Source organism: Anabrus simplex, chromosome 1 (assembly GCF_040414725.1).
Source record: "Anabrus simplex isolate iqAnaSimp1 chromosome 1, ASM4041472v1, whole genome shotgun sequence".
Classification (NCBI taxonomy): Eukaryota; Metazoa; Arthropoda; class Insecta; order Orthoptera; family Tettigoniidae; genus Anabrus; species Anabrus simplex.
This window is the reverse complement of record NC_090265.1, coordinates 1,661,689,835-1,661,712,792: the sequence shown is the minus strand read 5'-3', so window position 1 is coordinate 1,661,712,792 and position 22,958 is coordinate 1,661,689,835. Positions and strand designations below refer to the sequence as shown.

The 22,958-nt window shown below is 42.2% G+C and overlaps 1 protein-coding gene across 1 annotated transcript in view; it reads left to right on the top strand.

Moving 5' to 3' along the window:
• The window catches only part of LOC136863510 (tyrosine-protein phosphatase non-receptor type 9-like), a 341,328-nt gene that overhangs the window by 196,216 nt on the left and 122,154 nt on the right, over nt 1–22,958 (top strand). The gene's annotated exons all lie outside the window — the stretch shown is intronic.

Here is a 22,958-nt window from a genome sequence, read left to right as displayed (position 1 = left end):
CCCTGAAGATTTTTTCCCGTGGTTTTCCATTTTCACACCAAGCAAATGCCGGGGCTGTACTTTAAGACCACGGTCGCTTCTTACCCACTCCTGGACCTTTTCTATCGCATCGTCACCATAAGACGGTGCGACGTAAAGCAGATTATAAAAAAGTAAAAAAACCTAGCTGACTGTATTATTTTAGACTTTTGTACTTACGCGTACTAGAATCTGTCTGAGGACGTGTTAAATGGGCATTCTGTCATGTTTATTTCACAGGTCGAGATAGGGAAGTACACAGTCGTGGTCTTGACAAAACCTTAAAATAATTTCTCCTCATTTTCCATTTAAAATTCTAAGATTCGTTTACGGTGGAATTCGAACCTGTTGTCCCCAGATCTTACGAATTTTTTTCGATCTCTCTTGCATTTTTCATCGCTGAGTAATTCTGACTTGTCCGTTTTTTCTGCAAAGTTCTTATGGGGCATAATTTATTTTTTAAATGTTTTTGTAATCAAAATTGTTGATTGCCCTCCACTGGTTTGTACATACTAAGATCGAACAACAGTGAGTTAATTGTGCCGAACAAAACGGTACTTTTTTTTTCTGTTTACAAGTTGCTTTGTGTCGCACCGCCGCAGATAGGTCTTATGGCCACTATGGGATAGGAAAGGTCTGGGAGTAAGAAGTAAGTGGCCGTGGCTTTAATTAAGGTACAGCTCCAGCATTTTCCTGGTGTGTAAGTGGGAAACAATGTGAAACCATCTTCAGGGCTGCCGGCAGTCGGGTTCGAACCCACTATCTCCCGAATGCAAGCTCACAGCTGCGCACACCTAACCACACGGCCAACTCGGTCAGGTAACACAAAATGCTGAAGACGTGCTGGGCAACTTACTGACATTCATAATCCATCAAAATCCATTCTAAATTATGCAGTATAGTAGGCGTGTTTAAATTTAGAGCAGCAACACTTTTCATGGGAAATTTCTAGTTGCTACAAATCTCATAGCAGTAAAAGGACTGTGAATTTCATAATCCTCACGTTACATGACTGCTGGCGAGTATAATTAGAAATTAGTATGATATCAGGTCAGTAGATTTACGTCCCGCATTTATTATTTTTTTTCTCACTGGAGCCATTGTTTTTTACTAAGTTGTCAGTTATTAAGATAAGTGATTTTACCGGCGCAAAATTTCTTGAATGACTTATACTGTTAGCATGATTTGTTTGCTTGTGTTTAGCGGTGGACGCAAGTACTTCACACAGTATTCTTCATTGTTCTTACAGGTGCACTGTATCATATGTTTATAATAATGTGACTTATACTATTTGTGTACATATTAATATTACAAATATACATAAACTGGAATATGATTTGTTATTCCCTGTTGTGGAGCGTCCTTCCTGCTTTTTCTCGTGACTGTTTAACACTCATACAGAGGTTTCTTGTAGGTATGTAAAGCTCCTAGGCTTCCTGACAAAACTGCCGATAGGATTTCGTACGTGAACGATGTGAAGTGATAACTGTCTGTAGCTAGGTATTTGGTACTAGTATACTTTATTTGATTAAATAGGGACAAAAGGTGGTAGATACTACGATATTGTGATATTTAAGAACTCTATACCCAGCGCTGTAGTCCGAAAATTCTCACAGGGAATACTCTAAAACTGGGCATGACAAATCCCGGATGCAATACCACCCTGACGTTTAAAATGAGTGGGTTACTGTTATTACAACAAACGTTCTTCAATTTGGCATACATCAGGCATATAAGAAGACATTTTATGACAAAGAAGAAATCCATATTTGAATGCACTATGCTGAAAATTTTAATTTGCTTACACAATGGTTTTCTACCGGACCTACTTCCAAGCTATTTACTAAAGAACAATCTAAGGCACATCTTTTCATTTGCGATCACAATTTTCACTGGAACAAACTTTTGAATTGGTTTATGTTGGATTACGGTGGTTTTGCAGCCACGTTTTCATATACACTGGCGGAAAAAAAAGTATTCAAACACCAAGAATGGGTTGTGCTAGATTAACGAATGTTGGCATGCGTGTTTATACATCTGAAAGATGACATTGATTCGAATTTCCCGCAAATCGCATTAGCGTGGTGCTAGTACCGACCCCGTGACGTTGCACATTAGATTTGCTTTAAATACGGGCTGTACTGTGCGAGAGCGTTAGTTACCTGTGAGATTGGACGGAGTGAAGAGGCCAGTATCAACAGCTCACTGCGGTTGAACGAGGCCGTATAATAGGGCTACGTGAAGGTGGATTTACCTTCCGCGCTATTGCAGAACGACTTGGCAGGAATGTCTCCACTGTGCCTGCGTGCTGGCAGCAGTGGTCACGATAAGGTACGCTCGCAAGAATACCGGGCTCCGGAGGGCCCCGTGGCACCACCGAGAGGGAGGACCGCCGTATTCAGCGTATGGGTGTGACGCAGCGGACTGCGTCTGCAGCAGAAATTCGAGCGGCAGTTGGCACCAAACAAGGTAGGTAGAGTATTCTACGTACCTTGGGCACCACAGTGACGCAGCAAACTGTTTGAAATCGTTTACTTGAAGGACATCTCTGAGCCAGACGCCCTACGGCGTGCATTCCACTTACCCCAAACCACCGCCGTCTGCGACTTCAGTGGTGTCAAGCGAGAGCTCATTGGAGGATGGAATGAAGGTCCGTTGTGTTTTCCGATGAAAGCTGGTTCTGCCTTGGTGCCAGTGATGGCCGTGTGTTGGTTAGGAGGAGGCCAGGTGAGCGTTTGCATTCCACATGTCTACGGCGTCGACACACTAGACCTACACTGGGAGTTCTGGTCCTGGGAACAATTTCCTACGACAGCAGGAGCACTCTCGTGGTTATCCTACGCACCCTGACTGCAGATGTGTACGTCCGTTTGGCGATTCGACCTGTTGTGCTGCCATTCATGAACAGCATTCACGGGGAGCTTTTCCAACAGGATAATGCACGCCCCTACGAAGCTGATGTAACCCAACGTGCTCTTCAGAGTGTCGACATGTTGCCTGGCCTGCTCAATTCCCGATCTGTCCCCAATCGAGCACGTATGGGACATCATTGGGCGGCAACTCTAGCGTCATCTACGACCGGCATTAACCGTCACTGTATTGACCGACCAAGTGCAACAGGCATGGAACTCCATCCCACAAGCTGACATCCGGCACCTGTACGACACAATGCCTGCATTCAACAGTCACGCGATTACACCGGTTATTAATGGACCAGCATGGTACATTTGCGATGGCTTTTCTCGCGCGGATATTAATCTGTATTCTTGTACCTTTTAATATAAATATATTACCTCGACAAATATTGTCAAAATTTCCATATTCTACATTCCTTATTTCATGGTGATAGGGTATTTTTTTCCGCCAGTATATTTCTGAGGCTTAAATCGGTGAAATGGTGAGGCATTTCACTGTACGAACATAAGGCTGGAGACGTAAGCAACGAACAATGGTGACCTTAAAGAAGTGATGGCTGATGATGTTTTCCATAAAGTTAGACTTTCATTGTTCACGATTACGATCGCAGCTGGAGAGTTGAAACTCACTGACAGAATGGCGAAATGAAGGAGGGACCAACGCCTGTGGGTTCCAAAAATGTAATTTTTAATTATTTTTTCATGAGCTACGAAATCGTCTTTACGAATCAGGTTTGGAATTTCGTCGATATCAATAATACTTTCCACGTTATGACCTGAACAGTGCAGGGCCGTCACTCACGTTAGCCATTTCAATTCTAGAAGTTTTTCAACACGTGAGTGAGTTTGTTGCTCGTTTTCTGTGGAACATGTTTTTCGAATCTGATCCCCTGTTAACTTCCGGAGTTTTGAAGATATTCATTTAAAACTTTGTACTCTGCTGCATTCTTCAGTACGTAGAGAACAACCACCCATAGTAGAACTGCACATCCATCTCTTAAAGTTTAATGTTTAAACATTGGTGGAAATTTCAACAACATTTTTGTGGTTAAGAAACAATCTCCATAAAAAATTATTAATACTACAAATAATTCACTTATTCTACTCGAGCTTGTAGATACAACAAAGTAGATCTTTTTTGCTAGTGGCTTTACGTCGCATCGACACAGATAGGTCTTATGGCGACGATTGGATGGGAAAGGTCTATGAGTTGGAAGGAAGCGACCGTGGCCTTAATTAAGGTACAGCCTCAGCATTTGCCTGGAGTGAAAATGGGAAACCACTGAAAACCATCTTCAGGGCTGCCGACAGTGGGATTCGAACCCGCTATCTCCCGGACTCGAGCTCACAGCTGTGCGCCCCTAGCCGCATGCCCAACTCGCTAGGTATTATTATTATTATTATTATTATTATTATTATTACAAAATACCCAATCAGGACGTAAGAGCCAATCATTTTTCTGTTCGAATAACACGGAAAGGCCCCATTAAATTGCCTTGAACCTCTTGCGAAAGAAGTATATGAAAAGCCAATATGCGTGGACAAGGGAACTGGTGAAGATATTAAGAGGGAAATTAATATAGGCTGGAATTTCTTGTGAGACAAATAGAGCTGTATAAGTACAGTGAACTATTGACTGCGAATACTCTACTTCTAATAAACGTGTTCAAATGTATTAGACTGAAATAATGCACGTCTGTTGAAGACAGGAGATGGCGAGATGTTAGAGATTCAGGTAACTTTTTACAGTCTGAGCTCAGTAGCTATTTCCCAGTTGTAGAATTCTCAGATAATATGGCAAGACTCCATATTTTTGTTCACATTTTTATTTGAATGGCTCATAAAGTAAGCTTTAATTTGATCATCCTATGCATAATTTCCAAGTAGACGTGACTGGACTACTATAAAATATGAAACGTTATTACTTCTGTGAAAGAACCTCATCGTGAATGGCCATGCACTGCTGCTCGTACTGCATCTTGCCTCTTGAGAAATAATGAATCATTTTTCTTGGCACGGTACGCGATGTGGGATTCAACACCACACGTTATAAATATGGAGCGCTTTCGTCGTGACCTAGAACCAGTGGAGGGTGGTATCTCGTTTACGACCTGGAGTTGAATGCAGTGACAAATGTTTGAAAATCGAGATTCTACCCTGTCCTGCTTACGTTAGGTTAATGCGTCCCTCATTCAGTGCCGGGTAATTACTTGGTTCCTAATGCAAGAGCACGGGGGACAGTTGAATGCTGATTCGCTTAGTTTTCTTGCTTTCTATTGGTGTAGTAAATATGTGTAAAGTAACGCAGAGTGCTGGAGTACACCTAGTATGTCACGTAACAGCTAGATCATAGGAGATAACTTTCTGCTTTGAAATTTGTGAGAAATTAAAATAGATTCGGGATATAATAGTCTAGAATTTGAAGTTTGCTACCTACTGTTTGCGGCTTCCCTCGCCCTTAGGAATTGTTTATAAATAACGTCACCGCAGTGTAGCCAAGTCCCTGAATGAGGTGGAACTGTTCACCTTGCTCAGAGCCTAGATCATGGCTAGCTGTTCTGTCGAATGATTATGCTCCATCGATCCAACTACTCGTTTAGTCTGACTCTGGAGTTCCGCTGTTCAACAGGAGGTGCTATCATCTGACAGTGCCCTGTGATTAATAATATAATGGCGTAGGACCCTGCGCAGAGTGCGGTGCAGATCCTTCGAATTTACGTCCATGGGCGACCTGCGCATCTGTGAGGATGGGGCGTACCTACGGTGAAATCTAATATTGAAGATAATACCATCGCCCAGTCCACAAACCAGGGGAATTAACTAGCGAAGGTTAAAATCCTCGACTCGGCCGAGATTCGAACCCGGAAGCCTCTTTGTCAACCATTTAGCTGCGGAACTGAGCAATGCCCTGTGAAGGCGGCAGTCGATTCGATTCATCACTCTACAATATTCTTACTATAATTATATGCTTTGAGTTCAACGTTGACAGCTGTCTACCGTCTTCCTGCATGTTTCTACCCAGTCGTAATGAAAGCGTAATGGGGGATGATATTTTAGATCGATATTAGATATGGTTAGTGTGGCTTTTGTTATGATAGTGAAAACAAGTTGCTGTGAATGAATCTGTGGTGGAAGCTTAATGTACTGTTGTTCATTTTCGGTGAAAGAGTCAGTGGATAACAATGGTCCATGTTTTCCTTCCATGGTTGTTCAGTAACTTAAATTTGCAATATTTTTTCAACTACTTAGGCCATTTCAGCCATTGCTAAAACATCCAGAAAAACGTAAGGGCGAATAAACCTTGGTTCTGAAAAGGTTGAGAGGAGTTGGAGTGTCACATCTCTTAAATGTTAGCATTGCAAATTTGTGTTCCTCTGCATGATAATATAGGTCTCACTGAAAAAGTAATCTACGGAGGAGTTTCCAGTAAGAGAACTTATGAAGGCGAAACTAAAAGAAGAGTCGGTATGGTTAAGAATGTACTGTGTTCTCTAACAAAAAATAAGTAAAGATCATGATATTACCAAGGAAACAAAGAATCGACTGGTTTGAGATTTGGTATTTCCAGTCGCCGCGTATGGCTTGAATTATAAATGTTGCACACCGGAAGATAATCGAAGACTACGAGATGACGTGCTGTCCTAGAAAGGCTAGGAACATCGTGGTTAGTAAGAAGACAGAATGACTCCATTGTGAAGTAGCTAAGGATTGCTCCTAACGCAAGTCTACTCCCAAACATCAAAAGGCAAATATTGACATTTTAGGGCCATATCGTTCAGAGCAAAGTTGACGGGTAAGGGCTCGTGACCCGAACCGGTTCATTGACTCAGTTAAGAATTTGACGAATCTGCCAGTTGAAAGGACAAGGCACACAGCAGGACTGCGGTGTATGACAGAGTATTGTTCAGAGAATTGCCTGAAAGGTCACGACGTTTGAAATCGAACCATGACCAAGATGATCTGAGAAATTTCCGTACCTTCGTCAGCTTCTCTTTCTTCTTATTCTGTTTATCCCACGCACTGGTTTGGTAGCAGGGTTTGACTTGGCCCTGTTTTATGCCTGGCTGGCCTTCCTGACGCCAACGCTTTTTTTGGAGGGATGTACTCACTATTGCGTGTGAATATAAAGAGTGTATTGCGGCAACACAAACGCCCAGTTCCCGAATGATAAGAATTAACCATACGCAGTTAAAACCTTCGGGCCTGTCTGGAATCGAACCCGGGGCCCTCTGAACCGAAGGGCAGTGCGTCGGACTCAGAAACTTCTGGAGCTAAAACTTTGTAATCAGTCGAGCTGTTTTCAGTGGCGGCCGGTCAGTACGTGCTACCGGGCTCCAGCACGTAGCTTGGAACTGTAAGGAATATTATTTATGTACAGTACAATTATCCTGATGCCTTTTCGTTGTTTTGAGTACGATATGAATTTGTGTTTTGTGCAAATCAGGACGAGATCTGTCGAACACCTAGCGCCGTTCTCCCGGAGAACAAGGCTCGTGCTCATGTGAAGTGAGCCCTTGCCTGTAGCCTGAAGGAAGCAATACGCAGGCGCAGCCAAGCTTGCAACACTCCTCCTAGCCGGCGGAGTATACCGTAAACCGGGATCAACTTTCACTGATCCCGTCTATAGTTACTTCCTCTCCCGCAAGGGGGTAGAAGTACTCGATGTCTCCTGCTACCCGGAGCGCAGCGAGGGATCCAGTCGGCCGTGCTTATGTTGAACGTGGTAAGCGAATCTGCCACTAGAGAGTAGCATCGTCTGGGCTCGAAAGTAAAGCGTAATTGGAGGCAATCTATCTCACACATGCTTATTAAAATATCCATCTTCCTTTTGTGTCAAAAATAAGGAATTCGTAGGTGAGCCAAAGAATCTTTGACTGACCCTAAATGTTATCCCGCATTACAATGTAATTTACTCTGGTGAAATGAAATAGCGTATGGCTTTTAGTGCCGGAAGTATCCGAGGACATGTTCGACTCGCCAGATGCAGGTCTTTTGATTTGACACCCGTAGGCGACCTGTGAGTCGTGATGAGGATGAAATGATGATGAAGACAACACATACACCCAATGATGGTTAAAATTCCAGAGCCTGCCGGGAATCGAACCCGGGATTCCTGTGACCAAAGGCCAGCGCGCTAACCATTTAGCCATGGAGCCGGACATTTACTCTGGTAATAGGGGAGGTCTCAATGAATCAGTTGGCAGCTCTTTCAGTTGCTTTGTGCGGTTTTTAATCTCGCAGTTATATTACTGGTGCGTGTTTTTTTCTGTCATTGTGTTAGTGCTAAAGTTTATACGAATATTTATCAAATTATTTATCCACTGCAGTGTATATAAAGTGAAATTAAATTAGTGTTCTTAGTGGGGATCTATATTCCCACGATTCTATTTGCACTGATGTAAGTTGCGCCATTAGGTTAGTAAAAACAATATTTCTCGAATGAATTATTTATCTCGTAGACAGTTGTCGAAGAATTCATCTGCTTCCAAATTAATGTTGTTTTTGTTTGTTCTGAGTTATAAATTGTGAGAAAAGTTGTATTATTATTATTATTATTATTATTATTATTATTATTATTATTATTATTATTATTATTACTAAGTTTGAAGTATGCGTTGTTCATCATGGCAATATACAGATTTAAAACAGCGTATTTAGCATGTTTTTTGTAGCACGTAGGACGATTTTTTCACGAGCCGCCACTGGCTGTTTTTGGCATTACTTGTGAGTTCACTTTTCGGAGGAAAGCGATTTTCTTTAACTTGAAGCCATTTTTCAGTGGAACAGTTAATAATATAAATCACCGGGCGAGTTGGCCGTCCGGTTAGGGGCGCGCATCTGTGAGCTTGCATCCCGGAGATAGTGGGTTCGAACCCCACTGTCAGCAGCCCTGAAGATGGCTTTCCGTGGTTTTTCATTTTCACACCTAGGACCTTCCTATCCCATAGTCGCCATAAGACCTATCTGTGTCGGTGCGACATAAAGCAACTAGCAAAAATGTAATATAAATCCTGTAATTTAGACAGTGAGAGAGATTTTATTACGAATTCGGGTTCATTGGCTCTTACTATCAACCACAACATCGAGTTAATCTCCCTAGGACTCAGCAATTGTGTAATCACCTCCGTCTATAAGCCTCCTTCAGAAAGATTCTCCTTTGCCCCACCTAACAATTTCTGTTCGGGCTGAAAGTAACCATCTCTCTCTCATCCATGACAGCAAACTACCTCCATCCTTCAGTTGTGGAAGATGGCAACGTGGATTTAATCATACCCCCTCTTCGTAAGCGAGAGTATAGCACAACATTGTCATAAATCTGTGTGCTCACCGATCCCCAAAACAACATAGACCAATAATGTGTCAGCTACTTCCTATAATAAGACCTCAAGAAACTCGCTTCAGGCGACGGTACAACTTTAGAAAGGCTAATTGGTCTAAGTTTTCCGAAATGTTGGATGAGAAAGTTCGGACTATCCCAGCTGTACCTGAAGAATATGAACGTGTTGTTGATGTTGTGAATCTGTGCTCTCGGACATGTCTTCCAAGAGGCTGTAGGACAAACTATCTCCAAGGGGTAACTGCAGAGACAGCAGTATTACTAGATGAATATTACAAATAATACAACGAAAAGTCATTTAGTGATGAAACCTCCAACGTTGCAACGCGTATTCTTTCTTCAATCTCTGAGGCAAAGAGAGACCAATGGGAGAAACTGATGGCAGGCTGTGATATGAGTAGGAGCAGCCAAAGGGCTTGGAGATTGCTACGGCGCCTATATAATGACCGTTCACAAACAAGTACACATGCAAATGTCAAAGCTGATGAAATTGCACACCAGCTCATTGAAAATGGACAAAACTACTAGAACCATCAAGACTAGAAAGAACACATTTGAGAGAAACCCTGATCAAGAAACCAGCATTCTATATCAACCTTTCACACAGACTGAGCTTGATTATGCATTGAGTAAAACCAAGATTAGTAAAGCTGCTGGCCTTGACGACATAAGAGTTGAGCAAATTAAGAACTTCAGTCCAGCCACAAAGCACTGGCTAATAGAGATGATGAACAACTGCATCCAATCATGCACGATCCCGAAATTATGGAGGAAAGCCAGAGTTATAGCTATTCGCAAACCAGGTAAGGATCCAAATGATCCAAAGAGTTATCGGCATATCTCGCTCCTTTGTCATCTGTACAAGATCCTTGACTCATACTCCATAGGCTAACGGAGAAGTTAGAGGCAATCTTCATACCACAGCAAGCTGGATTCAGAACTGGGAAGAGCTGTACATCTCAAGTGTTGAAGTTAACGCAGCATATCGAAGATGGTTTCAAAAGGAAACAGATCACTTGGAGCTGTATTTGTCGACCTTACAGCTGCATATGATACCGTCAACCATAGACGACTCCTTATGAAACTATACAATGCTACTAATGACTACCAGCTTACCTGCTTCATTAGGAACCTCCTTGAAAATATAATATTTTTTTGTTGAATTTCAGGGGAAAAGAAGCAGGTGGAGATAAAAGAGGAATGGATTACCTCAGGGAAGTGTGCTCTCTCCGTCATTGTTCAACATCTACACCAATCACCAGCCGCTACCCGAAGGAACACAGAGCTTTATCTATGCAGATGACTGTGCCATTACCACTCAAGACACCTGCTTTGACGCTATTGAGCAGAAATTATCTAACGCACTTTCAGTGCTGTCTGCTTACTACAAGGGGAATCAGCTGAGACCGAAGCCTAGTAAAACTCAGACTTGTGTCGTCCACATCATAAATAAAATGGCAAACAGAACTCTCAAAATCACTTGGGAAGGAACCACATTAGACCATTGTATCACACCAAAATATCTTGGAGTTACCCTTGATCGCGCTCTCACTTACCAGAAACACTGCTCGAACACCAAGCAAAAAGTGGCAGCCAGAAATAATATTATAAGGAAGATAACGGGTACTACCTGGGGGGCACATCCCAATACTGTGAGAACCTCTTCCATCGCTCTTTGTTTTACTCTGCAGCGGAATATGCATCCCCAGTATGGTACAAGTCAAGTCACTCCAGGAAGGTAGATGTTGCTCTAAACGATAACTGTCGCATCATTACCGGCTGTCTAAAACCTACTCCGTTGAACAAATTGTATAGTTTTGCTGGCATTGCCCCTCCTGATATCCGTCGAGAGGTTGCAGCAAAAAACGGGAGGAAGAAGGCGGAAACATGTGAAGCTCACCCTCTGTATGGATACAGGCCAGTTACTCCAAGACTCAAATCAAGGAAGAGCTTCCTCAGAACAACAGAGGCTCTTAATGGGACACCTCAGCAATCCCGAATTGATATGAGGCGCGCAAGCTGCACTCGCTCCGAAGAATGGTTGACACCAAGTGAAGATCTACCACCTGGTCACATGGAGAAATGGAGCACTTGTAGATCACTGAACAGATTACGGGCAGGCGTGACAAGATGTAAAAGCAACCTGCAGAAATGGTGTTTTAACATCGAGTGATCATTGTGTGAGCGTGGTGCAATCCAGACGACGTCTCACTTGTTGCAGTGAAGTAGGTGCCCTAAAACATGCACAGTACAAGATCTACTTCAGGCAACGGAAAATGCACTGGATGTTGCCAATTTCTGGGCAAAAGTAGTATAGACCTTTTTTTTTATAAGTGTGACTTTGTATATAGCCTAATGTATATAATTCAGTAAGAGTATATATGTATTTATATTATTAATGCTTCTGATACGAATAAAAACACTATTTGTTTCAAGAGCTTGATATAAGATTGAATATTATCCGTCCTCTAGATTGCCAGGCAGAGGATCATCATCATCATCATCATCATCTGTTTACCCTCCAGGTTCGGTTTTTCCCTCGAACTTAGCGAGGGATCCCACCTCTACCGCCTCAAGGGCAGTGTCCTGGAGCTTCAGACTCTTAGTCGGGGGATACAACTGGGCAGTATGACCAGTACCTCGCCCAGGCGGCCTCACCTGCTATGCTGAACAGGGGCCTTGTGGAGGGATGGGAAGATTGGAAGGGATAGGCAAGGAAGAGGGAAGGAAGCGGCCGTGGCCTTAAGTTAGGTACCATCCCGGCATTCGCCTGAAGGAGAAGTGGGAAACCACTTCCAGGATGGCTGAGGTGGGAATCGAACCCACCTCTACTCAGTTGACCTCCCGAGGCTGAGTGGACCCCGTTCCAGCCCTCGTACCACTTTTCAAATTTCGTGGCAGAGCCGGGAATCGAACCCGGGCGTCCGGGGGTGGCAGCTAATCACGCTAACCACTACACCGCAGAGGCGGACTAGAGGAACATACTGTATTAAACATGTGTGATTCAAGACGCTATATTCGTTCTGAATGATCGCACAATGAAGCATTTTGTTGATAACACAATGCTGCACTGTAGGCAGCCATATTGGTTATGACAATACTGCCAACGTAATACGAATGGGTCACGTAGCTGTCGGTTTGCATTCGGGATGTAGTGGGCTGGAATCCCACTGCCGGCAGCCCTGAAGATGGTTTTCCATCGTTTCCAATTTTCACACCATACCTTAATGAAGGTCATGGTCGATTCCTTCCCTTTCCTATCCCATCGTAGCCATAACACCTATCTGTGTCGGTGCGACGTAAAGCAAATTGTAAAAATAAAACTACACATAAAGAATGAAGTTTTCTCTACAAATTCACGGAAAGCAAAGGCTTCTGAATTACTTCGTTTGGAAAATGGGACAGCTTTCAAGATAACAGCGCTAAAATAGAATAATTTTAACTGTAACTTGCGAAACGTCATAAACTTTCCTCTAGAATAAGATTCCTGACAAATGAGAGCCTGCACCAAGTTTACCATGATTGTCTACGACAAGAATAGTTTGCTATTTGTATGATTCCGGCAGCCCTGAAGATGATTTTCCATGGTTTCCTAATTTCCGTCATTTTTTAAAATAACGGTTAGGTTTTTCAGTCTACCGAAATTAATTTTGAGCGAAATTTATAAACTGCCTGAAAAAGAAAACATCTGCTAACAGAATTATATCTGAAAACTTCTTTGAATTAAGTTGTTATAAATTGAGTCAACACTGAAAGGAAATGGCTTCAGATATCGAAAACATATTATTTATTTATTTATTTATTTATTTATTTATTTATTTATTTATTTATTTATTTATTTATTTATTTACTTACTTACTTTTCGCCAGGCAAGTGCTGGAGCTGTACATTAATTAAGGCCGCGGTCACTTGTTTCCCAATCCTAGCTCTTTCCTATCCCATCGTCGACATGCGACCTGTCTGTGTCGGTGCGACGTAAAGCATATAGCATATTTTGGTCATGATTCCTAGACAAAAGGATACGTGTCCGGAGAGTCAGAGGACTTTGCATCAAGTCCCGAAGGCGGTCACATTTTCCTCTCCATCTTAGGGTCACGATCGCTTTAAAAAACGCTATTCTCTGTACTAACAACTCCTAATGAAGTTGGTACGATGGTAAACAGGGTGGAAAGTCAGGTTGCTAGTGTCTCCAAGAGTAAAAGTCTCTTAGTTTTAATTGCTGCGTTGATAGTGTGGTGATAGTACGTCATGGGAATGACTGTAATTACATAGGTATTAATATGAGGAAAGATCTTCATTGGGGTAATCACGTTAATGAGGTTGTAAGTAAAGGTTTCATATCTCTTCGTATGGTTGTGAGGGTATTTAGAGGTTGTAGTTACGATGTAAAGGACAGTGCGTATAAGTCACTGGTAAGGCACCAATTAGTGTGGTTCCGTTGAATGGTACCTCGTCAGGATTACTTGAATCAAGAATGAAACTATCCAAACGAAAGCAGCACATTTGTTCTGGGTGATAACCGACAAAATATTATTATTAGGAAACTATTACAAACTTTGGGTTGGGAAGATTAAGGACTAAGGAGACGAGCTCTTGACTAAGCAGTATGTTCCGGTCGAGCTGTCAGTGGAGAGATGGCATGGAATGACATTAGTAGACGAATAAGTTTCGATGGATTTTTTTAAATGTAGGAAATATGAATACGAAGTCGGTTTTCAAGAGGGCAAGGTGGAATGATCTACCAAGGAAGATTTTCGATAAATTTCAGACTTCTCTAGAATCATTTAAGAATATTTGATAGTTAATCTGATGATGATGATGAGGAGGAGGAGGAGTTGTGGTTGCTATTAAGGAATCTTACCACCGGCGTACTCTGGTGAGCTGGACGGTAAATCGCTTTATTAGTTAGTGACATTAGAAAAACTTCGCGTTGTGGAAATAAAAACACACCCTGTAGGGGTGATATCATCTGAAGTCCTCTCAAGTCGTATTAGAACGTGGAACTCGGAATAGGTGGGACGGCTGTACTACCTTACCTCAGCGTAGACGAGATGTTCATTCGGTTTTTTATACTTTTTATTTTCCCTGGGTTGTGTTCGGTCCGTTGAGCGCTGCTGCTAATTTACCGCCAGCATTTAGAAGATAAAGTTCCTCAGTTGCTTCCGGCTTCGTGTACTGCCATGTCTTGCTCATTCTTTGTCCTAATATACGTTATAGTGCGCCTTGCTGTTCTAATGTGCCTGTAAATCCCAGCGGCCAAACTTTATGTATTTTCTTGTTCAAATAAAATAGTGAAAAATTGTGGTAGGAGAGTAGACTATTAACCAGACGGGTGCCCGAAGGGGAGCCTTTCCTGTTGATGTTCTGCGACGATTATAGGATAATTCAAACAACGCGAATACTCTCCCAGCTATGGCAAGCAACAGTCACACACAGTGTAAGCGTGGATGTTCAGTGCAGTTGATGCAACAATATCAGGTTCATAAGGCTGTGGTCGAAAGTAAAATGTTACTGTCTCCCAGACATTTTTATTCAATAAATGCAATCATAGATTACCGAGATAAAGGACGAAAGATAGTATTTGATATATTTAAGCATATGCTATTATTATTATTATTATTATTATTATTATTATTATTATTATTATTATTACCGAGCTCTGTAGCTGCAGTCGCTTAAGAGCGGCCAGTATCAATTATTCGGGAGATAGTGGGTACAAACTCCACTGTCGGCAGCACTGAAGGTTTTCCGTGGTTTTCCATTTTCACACCAGGCAAATGCTGGCGCTGTACATTAATTAAGGCCACGGCCGCTTCCTTCCCACTCCTAGCCCTTTCCTGCCCCATCGTCGCCATAAGACCTATCTATGTCGGTCCGAAGTAAAGCAACTTCTTAAAAACATTATTATTATTATTATTATTATTATTATTATTATTATTATTATTATTATTATTTGCTATTTTGCTTTACGTCGCACCGACACAGATAGGTCTTATGGCGACGATGGGACGTGAAAGGCCTAGGAATGGGAAGGAAGCGGCCGTGGCCTTAATTAAGGTTCAGACCCAGCATTTGCCTGGTGTGAAAATGGGAAACCACGGAAAACCATTTTCAGGGCTGTCGACAGTGGGATTCAAACCCACTATTTCCCGGATGCGAGCTCACAGCTGTGCGCTCCTAACAGCACGGCCAACTCGCCCGGTATTATTATTATTATTATTATTATTATTATTATTATTATTATTATTATTATTATTATTATTGCGAGGGTTGTGGCAAAAGTCATGGCAACTATTTTTTTTTTCATGAAGATACCAGTCCGGTTGGAAAATGTGACATATACAGACGAAAGGACAAGGTGTTAACTACATGTGTGGACAATGAATAGCACTGAAATATCGTAATGCACAAATTTATTACGGTAGTAACAGGGCAATATGGCCTTCTCGGTGCAAAAGAATGACAACACAGTGCTCATTAAGTTGACATGACAAACCTGGGCCTAAAGACCCTCAAAGTACTCCCCTGTTACTGACACCACACGCTGCCAACGATGTGGGAGGCGCTGAATACCATCCGCTTCAGCATTTGCCGCACCATGTGTGAATCGGGTCACCTGTTGGCGCACAGCATTAGCAATGTCCTTTCGTATTGCAAGCCGCCTACCACGTAGTGGTTCCTTAATCTTTCGAATGAGATCAAAGTCACAGGGCGAAAAGTCGGGAGAGTACGATGGGTGCACCAATTCTTCCCATCCCCAACGTCGCAGTAGCTGCCGTACACACACTGCTTTGTGTGCTTTTGCATGCCGTGCAGGATTATTATTATTATTATTATTATTATTATTATTATTATTATTATTATTATTATTATTATTGCTGCTACGGAAAGACTGTCCAATCTTGCCGCAGACGTCAGGAAACGAAGACTGAAATTGTATGGACACGTTCACAGACTGTCGTCTTCAAGGCCAACCCACAAGATTTTAACATATACTGAAAAACTGAAGAACGTACCATGGATTCAAGATGTTAAGAATGATCTGAAAAAGGCCCAGATAGAACCATCAGAAATACTGGACAGAAACATTTACCGTCACAAGATAAATAGTTGGGTAATAAAGCCAGAGAATGAAGTCCCTAAAAGATCGGGGACTAAGTGGTCACAAGAAAGGAAACAGGCACACAGTGAAAGAATGAAAGCAATATGGTCTGTTTAAAAGGGGAATCATAAATGTAATGCGTGATCCAACAGGGTCCATACGCAAATAATAGGCTATCTCCGATAAGCAATAATTAATCAGAGCTATTTATGTTGACAGTGAAATTTGATGATAAAATGAGTTCTTGGTTCAAAGTATTTCAAGGGTTATACGAATCATTTGCTGACAGTTATAAATCGGCAGTAAGGGATTCAACTGGGTGGAAATGTAGTAAACAGCTTGAGTGGGTAGGGTACCGACTGCGTGCGAAAGGGTCATATATTGCCCAAATATGCGGGAGAGAATGAATTGTAAATAGACCAACTGCGCGCGAGGGGTGTACCACAAATGCAGATTCTTGAGAGTATTTCTCATGTAACAAAAATGTGGCAGAACTATTAGTAAATAAGGTTAGTAATTTGTTTCTCTAGAAATATTGTGGCTACAGGTATGGTAACACTGTGCACGCATGTCAGTTGTTCGGATGTATATAACAACTGGTTGATGTACCCGTGCTTCGCTACGGAATTCTACATTGTATGCGGAATTCTAGTGTACACGTCGTGAGCAAGATAGTTTTAAATTGCATAGCTCTTAACGTTACACTAGAAACGCGATAGGGAAGTCACCAAACATCTTTTCTCATATGAAGACTGAGTTAGGGAATTTTCACTGTAATTGTAGGACCGCTTGCGTACCATCAGTCACAATCAGGTTGGAGAGTTTTCATTATAATGGTAGACACTCACTCTCCACCTGCCTTTTTACATCCTCAGAAAGACTGTCTTAGTGGTTTTCCCAACTGAAATGAACATACATTACAATGACGTCAGTAGGAATGGCGCGATTAAATGCAATGCTTTCGTATGAATTACTCGATCAAGTGAAACACCACACATTTTCTCACTTTTAACGAACAGGACTACACTGCCGATCTAACAGTCCAAAGTTCCAGAGCTGGAATGACCAAGCCGCAGACAGCCGTGATTCGTGAACACTCTTTGTCCTTTTTCGGTGTGGGAGGGTCGAATAGCGGAGACTACCAGTGCAAAAACTATCCCCTTTTACTATTCCTTTTCCTAGGAGTACCCGATGAGTTGGAAAATATCAATTCACTACACTGGCGGCGGAAAAAGTCTGACTTGGAGGCAAATTTTTCCTCCAAGCCAGAGGAGAAACCCCTTATAATTTGGAATAAAATGATGTAAAATATAATAAAAGTGAAGAGGAAGAAGCTTTTCTTAAGAAACGGCTATTTTCAGGGTTGAATTTTGAGTTATTTAGTGAATTGTTGTGCTATAATTTGGAATAGGCCTAAATTGTTATTCTAGACCAGGCCATACCACTACACAAGCGCCTAAAGACAGTCCTGTACTATGAACCACTTCCAATGTACGCATGCGTAACACAGCAGGCAAATAGCGAGAACTTGCAAACTACAGGCGCGCAAATAAACAAATAAAATACTCAATAACAGACATCGGTAATATTCGGTAATATTCCGTATAATACAGTACAGGTATTCAGTGTTTTCAAGCTGGTGAATGGGCACAAGTTTAGCACACTATATTCAACGGGGAGTTCATTCAGAAGACAGCAAGCAACACAAGAAGTTAGTTGTCAACTTTGAATATGAACACTCGCAGTTTCTTATTTTACGCGCACATTTATCTACAAAATGGTACTATATAAAATTCTTTAAAAATACGAAGCTAATTAAAGACACACAGTATCAGAGTGCTGGTTACGCTGATGCCGCTTCAGACACGATTGCTGAACAAAAGTTTCATTACATATGTTACATGTATGAATCCTAATACCCTGAGATTTCCGTCAGTTTGGCGCTATCTCTTCCATTTTCAGAGGATGTTTTATATGCCTCCGCAAAGTATTTCCTGCTTTGTACACACTACCACACTGAGAGCAAGTAAACATACTGAACTTATAGAGTAAGCGTATCGCCTATCTTCTTATTCACAAAAATCCTCACAAAATGAAACAACAACAACAACGAAAGAAAGAAAAGTAAAAGAAACGATGAAATAAATAAAACCACTAAATACCGATAGTCACCTTACGACAATAGCAATTGTTAACTCGAACAGTTACATTAGTGTGGCCGCGTTCAGCTAAGAGGTACAGCATAGCGTGATGTGAGTACGTACATCATGCAGCATAGAAGTGCGCATCCGTGTTTGGTTCATAGTACGATCCTGTCACTAGGCGCTACTACTACTACTACTACTACTACTACTACTACTACTACCAAGTCAGCCTCTGCCTTAAGTATGCATACTGCTCATTCAAAACAGCGCATCAGAGTAGGAATCGAATAACTGGAATACTATTATGAACCAGTGTGTTACGTACCAGCTGTACCAGAAAATGTATGAACCAGAGGAATGGCATGCTAAAGAAGAAAGTTTTCTACCTCCCCGGCTATTTCTCGCCAGTATTCAGTCAGGCTATTATACTCAGTACGTAGCAGTAATCCCATCTATCGGAGTTGAGAGGCAGCACAAGTGACAAATCACGGCCGACTTGATGCGTCGCTCTAGCTAGCGCAGCGAGGGATCCAGTCGGCCGTGGACAAATAACATCACAACAAACAATGATCAATATAATGTTATTGTTGATCAATATTATGCACTTTCGATATTGTAGGATTTCACTTTTAGTTTTGTTTCGACTCTGAAATATCACTCATTATAGTCGGTGCGGTAAAACTGAATAAAACATAAATGATCGGAAATTGTAATCTCTGTAACTTTTGTTATGTAGTACTTTTCGATAGGACGAAAAACATAGGTATTTAAAAATTAAATTTTAGGCGCCTTCCCCTAAACTACAATATCATCCAGGGTGAATAAAATTGTTTATAGCTTAGACTGTAGTTTTTATTCCCCGACTCCACATACCGATTTTCATTAAATGATGTTAACCCATTCTCTTTTTTCTTTTTTCTTTTTTTTTTTGTTATTAGCTTTACGTCGCACCGACACAGATAGGTCTTATGGCGACGATGGGACAGGAAAGGGCTAGGAGTGGGAAGGAAGCGGCCGTGGCCTTAATTAAGGTACAGCCCCAGCATTTGCCTGGTGTGAAAATGGGAAACCACGGAAAACCATCTTCAGGGCTGCCGACAGTGGGATTCGAACCTGTCTCCCGAATACTGGATACTGGCCGCACTTAAGCGACTGCAGCTATCGAGCTCGGTAACCCATTTTCTCGTGGCTCGGCGTCTATATGGACTTAGCAACAAAAATACAAATTCATGAATATCTGTGTTATCATAGCCCGTACGGTAAAAGTGTAAAAGACATAAATGGTCGGAAATTTAATTGTGTATAACTTTGGTAATGTAGTATTTATCAGTACGACCACTAATAATATAAATATTTGAGAATTAAATTTTAGGCCTTCCCCTAAACTACCATTTCATTCAGGGTGAATATAATTATTTATCACCTAGCTTGTAGCGACTTATTTCCCGACTTTGCATACCAACTTTTATTAAGATAGGACCACTAATAACATAAATACTTGGAAATTAAATTTTAGCCCTTCCCCTAAACTACTATTTCTATCAGCGTGAATAAAATTATTTATGGCTTATATTGTAGCGAATTATTCCCCGACTTTGCATACAGATTTTCATTAAATTCTCTTTAGCCGTTTTCTAGTGATGCGTGTACAGACAGACAGACAGACAGACAGAAATTGCGGAAAAGTAAAAAGTGCATTTCCTTGTTACTGTGGTCGTGACCGATACAGAAATACCATTATTTTCAAATTCTGAGCAATGTACAGACAAAACTCTTATTTTATATATATATAGATAGATAGATAGATAGATAGATAGATAGATAGACGTGCTATGCATACAACTATTTTCATGTATTCTGAATCTGCGTGTCCTCCAGACATTTGAGTTTCCGACACTACGACCTCAGAAAGAACAGCGGGTGTTGTGAGGTATTCGAGAGCGGTTTCGAATTTAACTTTAACAGTGCACATTCTTTGCAATCCTGTGTCTCCAAAAGTAGGAATTGAAATGGAGGAATAGTCCCCGCGTGCAGTTGACCTACAGTCGGCCCAAAAAGTGTTGGCACACACATATTTTAGGGGCTGGTAGGTACAAGAAAACAGATATGTCAATAAACAACACGTTATTTTTACATTGCAGAAGATGCATTACCAATCAGTCCAAAGTACTTGTCCATACTATCAAAATATAGTGTTGCAAACATAAATATCTCTCTTCTGCAGACGAAGTATTGACACACGTTTGACATTGATTGGCGTGTTCGTTTCTTTCGCGAAAATGCATGGTGTAATAGTTATTGCGCATCCCCTTCGCTTTGAAAACAGCCTGTAAACTCAGGTAGGTAGGCTGCTTATTGAATTCCGTGTCACGTCAGGGATAATTTCTCCCTGTCCGGCTCCATGGCTAAATGGTTAGCGTGCTGGCCTTTGGTCACTGGTGTTCCGGGTTCGATTCCGCGCAGGGTCGGGAATTTTAACCTTAATTGGTTAATTTCGCTGGTGCGGGGGCTGGGTGTATGTGTCGTCTTCATTATCATTTCATCCTCATTACGACGCGCAGGTCGCCTACGGGAGTCATTTCAAAAGACTTGCATCTGGCGAGCCGAACTTGTCCTCGGACACTCCCGGCACTAAGAGCCATACGCCATTTCATTTCATTTCCACCTGTGGGTGGTGTTGTTAGAATAACACTCACAGTATCCCCTGTCTGTCGTAAGAGACGACTAAAAGGGGTCCCAGGGGCTCCTAACTTGGGAGCGTAGGTTGGCGGCCACGGGGCCCTGAGCTGAGCCCTGGCATTGCTTCCACTTACTTGTGCCAGGCTCGTAACTTTCACCTATCGTGTCCGACTTCCTTGGTCAACTTTTGTTCTTTTCCGACCCCAACGGCATTAAAGCATTCGGGGCCTGGGAAATCTTCCATTTTCGCGCCCTTCGTGGTCCTTGTCTTTCTTTATTCGATACCTTAATTTTTCGAAGTGTCGGATACCTTCCATTTTTCTCTCTAATTAGTGTTATATAGAGGATGGTTGCCTAGTTGTACTTCCTCTTAAAACAAAATCACAGCCATCGCTACTCAGGGGTAATTTTTGGCCATTCCTCCAGTAGTATTCTCTCCAAGTGCTGTTTCCCGAACGAAAGCCGTTGTCTGACTTGTTTGTCGAGATGAGCCCGCAGGTGCTCAGTAGGTTGAGATCGGGACTCTGCAGTGGCGTAATCACCCATCTCCCGAGTTTTCATGGCAGTGTGTTTTGGGTCGTTGTTTTGCTGGAAATAACACACCCCATCCAGTTCCAGTTTCTGCACTTTAGCGAGTAAATTACCTCGCAACACGTCGATGTATTTCATATGATTCATTGCATCGTGGATTACATCTAAATTGCCAACGCCGGACGCCGCCATACATCCCCATGCTATGACACCTCCATGCAGTGTTTTACCGTCGGAAGCATATGTTTGACTTGGAGCTCTGTGTTGTGCTGGCTGGCGCCGCACTTTCTTCCTTCCATCGGGTCGGAACACATTGAATTTCGATTCGTCCGAAAATATAACAATGTTCCAAAATTGGATCTTCTTGCTGTTGTATTCCTTTGCAAACTGCAGGCGTTTCTTGCTGTTAATTTCTAGAATGTGTGGCTTCTTCCTGGGAGATATGCCATGCATATTAACCCCAGTGAAAATATTGCGTATAGTTTGAAGACTCGCTCGCTTATTGGATGTCTATACAGTATATCCGCAGCAATAGTTCCTGCACTTGTAAACGGTCTCTGAGCGAGGCTGATGATTCGTCTACACTCTCGGGCTGTAAGCACTTTCGGGTGTCTAGATCGACACTTATTTACTGTTGTATCGCTCTCCTATTTATTTATGATGGCGCTTACTATGGTGTAGCTAATAGAAAGTTCCTCGCCAATCTGTCGATAGCTTTTTCCTTATGAATGGAGCAACACTGCTGTATCACGTAATGGCACTGAATGTTTCTTCGTCTTCGGACTCATGATGACAACTGGAGCATAATACCGCAGCAGACTAGCGAGCGGTATGTCGAGAACAAGCATTGGGTATCACGTTGGCAGGTGGCTTTGCTTTTAAAGGTCTGCATTCCCCATTTCGAATGAATGTAGTCGTGTCGTTAAGTCCTACTTCGCTAGTGAGCGTGACCTGTCCGACCGCTTGGCGCTCGACAGTCTGAACCAGGGCCTCTCAAACGCCCAAAATCTCACGCGTGCAAATTGAGGCGCAGAGTTCCTGTGCACATTGCATCGGTCGCACTCAGCTCGGATCGGACCAACGCTTCCTCTCTGGGCTACTCGGCTAAGCTCGGCTCAACACGGCTCGGATTTGGAGCGCTATGGAGCAAGTGAGGAAGACGGAGACAGGTGTGGGGAAAGAGAGAGAAAGGGCTACTGTTACAAATCGAGGAGTGGGGGTCCGTACTCTGG